Source organism: Artemia sp. Qi Xiang Cuo, unplaced genomic scaffold (assembly GCF_049724085.1).
Source record: "Artemia sp. Qi Xiang Cuo unplaced genomic scaffold, ASM4972408v1 HiC_scaffold_3027, whole genome shotgun sequence".
Lineage (NCBI taxonomy): Eukaryota > Metazoa > Arthropoda > Branchiopoda > Anostraca > Artemiidae > Artemia > Artemia sp. Qi Xiang Cuo.
Window position 1 is genome coordinate 491,786 of NW_028300422.1, and position 8,157 is coordinate 499,942.

Sequence of the window (8,157 nt, forward strand, 5' to 3'; positions counted from 1 at the left end):
GGTTTATTTCTATACATTTAAGTCGACCCTAACAGTTTTCATAGCTCTTGCATCTCCTCACAGGGTTGCCACCGTTGGTGCATTATCCCCAAATTCGGTGGTTGTTTCGTTTGGTGTTTTTGTTATATGGTGATTTTCCTTTAATTCGGGTGATTTTACTATGTTTACTTAACAGCTTTTTAAAAGAGTGAAGAAAATTCTCATATAAATGCTATTAAATAGACTCAATTGTCAGTGGATGGCAAATTTACTGCATATTAAATAGCCGGTCAGGGTTAATGACCAAAATCCGTACAACTTATATTAGTAGAGAAAAAAATGTAATAGACGGCAATCACGGGATCTACGTCAAGGGGTGTTTGGAATCTTTGGATCTACAAAGTTTGCTGTAGGCTCAAAAAAATATAGTTTATTATTTATATTTAAGCCTATATTCACATCCTAACACTGAAGTAGGCGGGACTATATACTTATTTCTAGTCATCAACTACTATAATAAGCAGAAATGGGATAAACTCTAGATAAGGCAAGATTCTAGCTGAGGGGCTTTTTACTATTTTGGAAAATAGATTCACTAGGAGAAAGAAACTTTCAGGAATGAACTCAAGCCCTAAATCATACCCCAGGAAGGTGCATTCTAGAACACAACGCTAATGACGTGAATTGGATTTAATTTTTCTTAGGATTTTATTTTCGAAGTTAAGATTCATTCCTGAAAGTTTCATTCCCATAACCTTACTATTTCTAAGATAGCAAAAGTCCCTCCACCTAGAATTTTACCGTGTATTCACCCACTTTACTCTTGTGCTTGGTTTATAGGAGATGTAAGCAAAACTTAACTTTTTAAATTTTCAATGTTGAGGATGAAACTACTAACCTAGCCTATTTACCATATTATCTATTCTTTTCCCCTCTACTGAGTTGAATTTTTACCTTTCCATTATGTTAAAGTTGCAGACTAGGGACCCCGGAAAAAAAATAGTATTTCTTATCCTGTATTACTCATTCAATTGTACTCTAACAATTTGTTCTTAATAAAACAGTTTGTGGTAACGAATTTTAAGTAAGGAGGGTTGCAGCTCAATAATAGCTGACACTAAAATTTTTGAATTTTGAGATCAAGTTCCACGAACAAGATTTTGATATAAATAGAAATATCAGAAGAATTGGCCTGTTATGCTGATTCTAAATGTATAAGATTCAATAAGTTTTTTTACCCATCGAAGGCAACAAGCCTGAGAAAATTTGACTGATTTTCGAAAAAAAACGGGAAAGAGCCCCCTAAAGTAAATGAATCTTAATGAAAATCATTCCATCGGAATCAGCGTTACTCTGCAGCAAGAATAAAATACGTACTAATAACCTGGACTGTAATTGAGGCCAAAGCCAACATTTTTCCGAAATCCACCCCTTTTTTGGAGCTTTGGCACAAAATAATAATAAAATCTACTGTGGTCAAGGAATGCTTTTTAAACCAATTTCCTCTTTATCTTTGAAGTATAAAGATTTGCAATTTGTGGGAGTGAACACTTTAAATAGAAACTGTAATTAGCTCTGTGAACAAAACTCGTATGAATGTGAGATTTTAAAATCGTTTGGTATGAAAAATGCTTTTATTTTTTCTGGTGACCGCCAGAGACCAGTGACAATCATAAATTCATCTAAATATGTAAGTACAAATATTAAGCATAAATTAACCTAAAAATAGGTATTAAAATATATCGATATTAAACAAAAACGCTTGGCTATAAAAATTACTAAACAGAAAATATTCATATATGGTACACTAAGTATTCACTGCTAATTTGCCTTTTGGTAATTTTTTAATTACCCAAGCAAAATAAACAGCAACAAAACAGTGAGTCTTTATCAGGTAAATGATTATCAGGTAAAGGATATCAGGTAAATTTCTTTAACAAAGATTGAATTTTTGTTCATACATGACCAATTATCCTGCATTTCCAGGGTTACTTGTCTGACCACTAATAAGACCGTTTCCTCAAGTAGTAAACTTACTGACCTCTCATGTCAAATACGTCTCGTGCAACGCTAAGGGGAAGTAAATAAGTAATAGGGCTTGTCAGAAAAGTAATCTTTGAATATTCAGACGTACTACAAGAGTATAGGCTAATCTGCCTTTCTGCATTAATAAAGTTTGTTAAGACCCATCAAGTGCCCCTCCCCAGGGTAATCTTTAGTAAAAGACAGAAGATTAATTCTATATGAGGAGCAGGGCTGCCACTGAACGCAAAAAAAATCACCATTTTCTCTCAGAAAAAATCATCAAAATCACCAAAAGACAAATTGGCAGTGAAAACTTTAGTGTACCAAATGGGGATATTATCTGTTTAGTAATTTTTATAGCTATACGTTTTGTCTAACATTGATGCATTTTAATACCTATTTTTAGGTGAATTTATGCCTACTATTGGTACTTACATTTTTAGATGAATTTATGCATGTCACTGGTCACCAGAAAAAAGAAAAGTATTTTTCATACCAAACGATTTTAAAATCTCACATTCATACGAATTTCTTTCACAGAGCTAATTACAGTTTCTATTTAAAGTGTTCACTCCCAGAAATTGCAATTTTTTAGACTTCAAAGATAAGAGGAAATTGGTTTAAAAAGAATTCCTTGACTACTGTAGATTTTATGATTATTTTGTGCCAAAGCTCCAAAACAGAGGTGGATTTCAGAAAAATGTTGCCTTTGGCATCAATTACAGTCCAAGTTTTTGGTACGTATTTTTTGCTTGCTGCAGAGTAACGCTGATTCCGATGACGTGATTTTCATTAAGATTCATTTACTTTTGGGGGCTCTTTCCCGTTTTTCTTCGAAAATCAGGCAAATTTTCTCAGGCTTGTAGCCTTCAATGGGTATAACAAAACTTAATGAATCTTATATATTTGGAATCAGCATAACAGGCCAATTATTCTGATATTTCTATTTATAACAAAATTTCATTTTTGGAATTTGATATCAAAATTAAAGAATTTTAGAGTTTCAGCTATTATTGGGCTGCAACCCTCCTTACCAACCCTCCTTGGATAGTGGTTTCATCCTCAATATTGAAGATTTAAAAAGTTTAAGTTTTGCTTACATCTCCTATAAACCAAGCACAAGAGTAAAATGGGTAAACACGGTAAAATTTTAGGTGGAGGGACTTTTGCTATCTTAGGAATAGTAAGGTTATAGGAATAAAACTTTCAGGAATAAATGTTAACTTCGAAAATATAATCTAAAATAACTTAAAATTCAATTCACGTCATTAGCGTCCTGTTTTAAAAACCTAAGTTTAAGGGAAAGGACACCAACAAAAATTATGGAAAAAAAGTTCTATGCTATTTCTGAAGCCTTGGAAATAGTAAAACAGTTAAAATGGAAGATAGAATGCACCTTCCTGGGGTAGGATTTAGGGCTTGAGTTCATTCCTGAAAGTTTCTCTCTCCTAGTGCATCTATTTTCCAAGATAGTCAAAAGCCCCTCAGCTAGAATCAGGCTTTATCTAGAGTTTAGCCCATCTCTGCTTATTATAGTAGTTGATGACAAGAAATAAGTATATAGCCCCACCTATTTAAGCGTTAGGATGTGAATATAGGCTTAAATATAAATAATACAATATATTTTTTGGACCTGCAACAAAATTCGTATATCCAAAGATTACAAACACCACGTGTCGTAGATCCCGTGATTGCCGTCTATTACATTTTCTTCTCTACTGATATAAGTTGTACGGCTTTTGGTCATCTCCCCTGACCAGGGTTGCCACCCTGACCTGGAAGAATTTACTAAATCGGAGAGGAAAAATTTACTAGATCGCATCTGTTTTTACTAAATGCTCAAAAAAAATTTTTGAGCCACCAAGCATCGATTTTTACTATAGCAGGATAATCAATACGATTTTAACAATCTTTTTTCCTTTTTTCTTCTTTTTTTCTCTTTTCCTTTTTCTTTTGTTTTCATAGTATGATTGAAAATTCCGGAAACCTACAAGTTAAAAATCCTTTTTTTGGATATATATATATATATATATATATATATATATATATATATATATATATATATATATATATATATATATATATATATATATATATATATATATATATATATATATATATATATATATATATATATATATATATTATATATATATATATATATATATATATATATATATATATATATATATATATATATATATATATATATATATATATATATATATATATATATATATATATATATATATATATATATATATATATATATATATATATATATATATATATATATATATATATATATATATATATATATATATATATATATATATATATATATATATATATAATATTAAATTTCTACTTACTTTTAATTTTTCTCACCAGGCTCCTTTTTACTCGATAAAGATTTTCCAACTGAGGTGATTCACCTAATCACCTTGGATGTTTGGCTTTTGTTTTGATTCCGAAATGTTAACAATCATTCAAAATAAAAGCGCTATTGTAACTTAATTTTTAGTTGATAATATGTGATGCACAGAAAGCTGATGTTGCCGACCTTTAGACGCCAGAAGTGAAGGATCTACTTGTGGACATGGGTGACTTCTTATTTGTCTCTAAAACACGCAAGCAAATTTGTAAATTATAAAACAAACTAGCAAAAATTATAGATTGTCATATGTTACATTATTTCTTTCCCCACAATTTATGTAAAGTAAAAAAAAAGTTTTGTTCACTATATGCCAAGACTTTTTACTAGTTTTTACTAGTTTTCAGGAAATTTACTAGATTTTCTAAATTTACTAAATTTTTTTTTACTAGATCTAGTAAAATCCTACTGACGTTGGCAACCCTGCCCCTGACTGGCTATTTTGATATGCAGTAAATTCGCTATCCACTGACAATTGAGTCTATTTAATAGCATTTTTATGAGAATTTGGCTCATTGTTTTGAGAAGCTGTTATGTAAACATAGTAAAATCACCAAATTTAATAATAAAATCACCAAAATTAAGGTAAAGTCACCAAAAATCACCAAATCACTAAAAAACACCAACGAAAAAACCCATCATATTTGGTGATAATGCAACAACGGTGGCAACCCTCCATGGAAATGCAAGACCTATGAAAATTGTTAGAGCTGACTTGAGTACTTAAAAATAAAACATAGTAAATTTTTATCGGTTTTCTTAGCAAGGTTTCAGACCAATAAGGAATTCAATGTTCAATCAAGTAAATACGGGCAAAAAATCATATGATGAGAAAACATATTCAATAAGCAGCAATTCAATGGCAACTCCAATGACATGGTACTAAACCTAAATCAGCAGAAAATAAAAAAAATATTCTGTAATCAGTCTAAAAAATATATGTAATGTAATTGAGTATTTAAATCTTCCAAGAAGCTTAACAGCAGTAAAGAAATTTTCAATTTGATATGTTGCCAACGTAATTGCCTTGATGAAATGTATGGTGACCACGGGCATATCACTTTTTAAGACTAGCCTCTGTGACTTAATCTAAATTTAAGTAATTTGATTGGAATCCTAGTTCAATTTAAAAATCGGTTTTTAATAATTACAGAGTATTTTCAGAGACAAATTGCATCAGGAATTCAATCAGTTAAGGTAGTTTAATTTAGTTATGGTGACTGGTTATTGTACCATCATCGCTATAACAAAAGACTAAGAAAAACAAAATATTCTTATTTAAGAGATTTTTCGGAGAAAATTCCAGAACTGGATTATTCAGTATACGCTCAACTCTCCCATACGCTTGGAATGTTAGGCACAATTCTTCCGTAATATCTCAAATATGTAAGTTAATAAAAAAAAATTAATCTTTTCAAAAGGGCCCAATGATCAATTTTTATATGTCCCATTATTGTCTTAACAATGTCAAATTGAATACCTTTTCCTTTCAACTCCATAATGTGTGACATAGCCTATACAAGGAGCGCAGAAAAATCCTTTTTCCATTTTTAGGCAGAGGTCCTCGCACACGCATTTCACCACTCCCATAATTTATGCAGTTGAGCCATCCCCATTTGGGTTAATCACATAGGTCAGTCATACCAAAGTGCAAAGGGAAAACCTCAACCTTCGAGCGCATCCTTTTTTGATAATAAAGCTTAATAGTCAGGTAATTGTGATTTCTTAAAAACTACACTTCAAAGGCCGACAAGCGATAATTGAAAAAGGATTGTCAAAGAGTTTATTAGAATACAAGTAACAAAGTTTGTGGCAAATTTAAATTGGGTTGCAGCACTCAAATAACATTCAATAAACTTAACAGTTTGTCTTTAGACTTTTCTAAAAAGAAAAAATTAATTTCCCATAATATTAAAGTTTATTTCAAATTTAATGGTAAACGGAAAATTTTCCAATCAAGACTTCGTCAGAATTGCCCCAAAATTACCGAAGAAAACACGCTCATTTGCAATGAAAATTGTCACTCCACATATATATATATATATATATTATATATATATATATATATATATATATATATATATATATATATATATATATATATATATATATATATATATATATATATATATATATATATATATATATATATATATATATATATATATATATATATATATATATATATTTATATATATATATATATATATATATATATATATATATATATATATATATATATATATATATATATATATATATATATATATATTATTTCAAATTTTAATGGTAAACGGAAAATTTTCCAAACAAGACTTCGACAGAATTTCCCCAAAATTACCGAAGAAAACACGTTCATTTGCAATTAGAATTGTCACTCCGCATATATATATATATATATATATATATATATATATATATATATATATATATATATATATATATATAAGCATTTCAGTCACATGTTTACTGGGTTCTAAATAAGTACCATTTTCACCCCCTGAAAACGTAATTCCCCTCCCAGTATTATATTGGCCATAACCAGACTCTATTTTTTTCTTACAAATCTAAGCCTTCGTATGATAATTCATTAGTAACGAAAGTGGCAGATACCTCCATTTGCGCTGCCCCCTTCAACAGAAAAAAAGCCCGATAAATATTTACTAGTTGGTGTGGCACACACAACGCAACGTTTGGCTAACAGCAATAAAATACAATAAAAAAATATCTGTCGAGGGGCTAGCATTAGCTCAGTAACCCATTTCTCTCGTGTTTACCAGCTACTAAATAAGTACCAAAAGTCATGTAGCAAAGTTAAGGTTTTTTTCCCCATAGCTATTTGGAGGAAAACAGCCATTCCATCCGTTTCTTCAAGATTCCACACCCTTTTCCTCCTATGTTAAATTGCGAGCGCATTATAAACTTGAAAACTATCTGATAAATGGTGCTTACCGTGGAAATTACAGCTAGCTCGTTAGAAACTTTTCGAGGTACGAAGTGAATCACACTATCCCTCCTCAAGTTCATGCTTCTGATTATGTCCATGTCATTGGTGCCAGACTTACCATCGAGCTTTGTTCGCTTTTGACTTGATGTTTGAATATCAGAGTCCTGGAAATAAAAATCAATTTCAGTCTTTTCTAGTCACATGTTTACCGGGTACTAAATAAGTAGCATTTTTACCCCCCTCAAAACTTAATTCTACCCCTAGCATTATATTGGCTTACACTGAAAATAATTGAACAGAACAAAAGCCCGATAAATATTTACTAGTTGGTGTGGCAAACACAACGCAACATTTGGCTCATAGCAATAAAATACAGTAAAAAAATATCTGTAGAGGAGGTATCATTAGCAATAACCTATTTCTAATGAATTGTTTCAGGTCAAATGTTTACCGGGTACTAAATAAGTACCATTTTTATCCCCTCAAGACTTAATTTCCCCCCTAGCATTATATTGGCTCCCACTGAAAATAATTGGCTTACACAGAAAAAATAAAAGCCCGATAAATATTTACTAGTTGGTGTGGCAAAAACAACGCAACGTTTGGCTAATAGTAATAAAATACAATAAAAAAAAATATCTGTCAAGGAGGTAGCATTAGCAATAACCTGTTTCTAATGAAGTATTTCATGTCACATGTTTACCGGGTACTAAATAAGTACCATTTTTCACCCCCTGAAAACTTAAATCCCCTCCCAGTATTATATTGGCCA

The 8,157-nt window shown here is 30.7% G+C and overlaps 1 pseudogene; it reads right to left on the reverse strand.

Moving 5' to 3' along the window:
- Positions 1-2,124: 2,124 nt before the first annotated feature.
- Positions 2,125-2,238, reverse strand: LOC148938676 (U5 spliceosomal RNA; annotated as a pseudogene).
- Between the last annotated feature and the right edge of the window lie 5,919 nt (positions 2,239-8,157).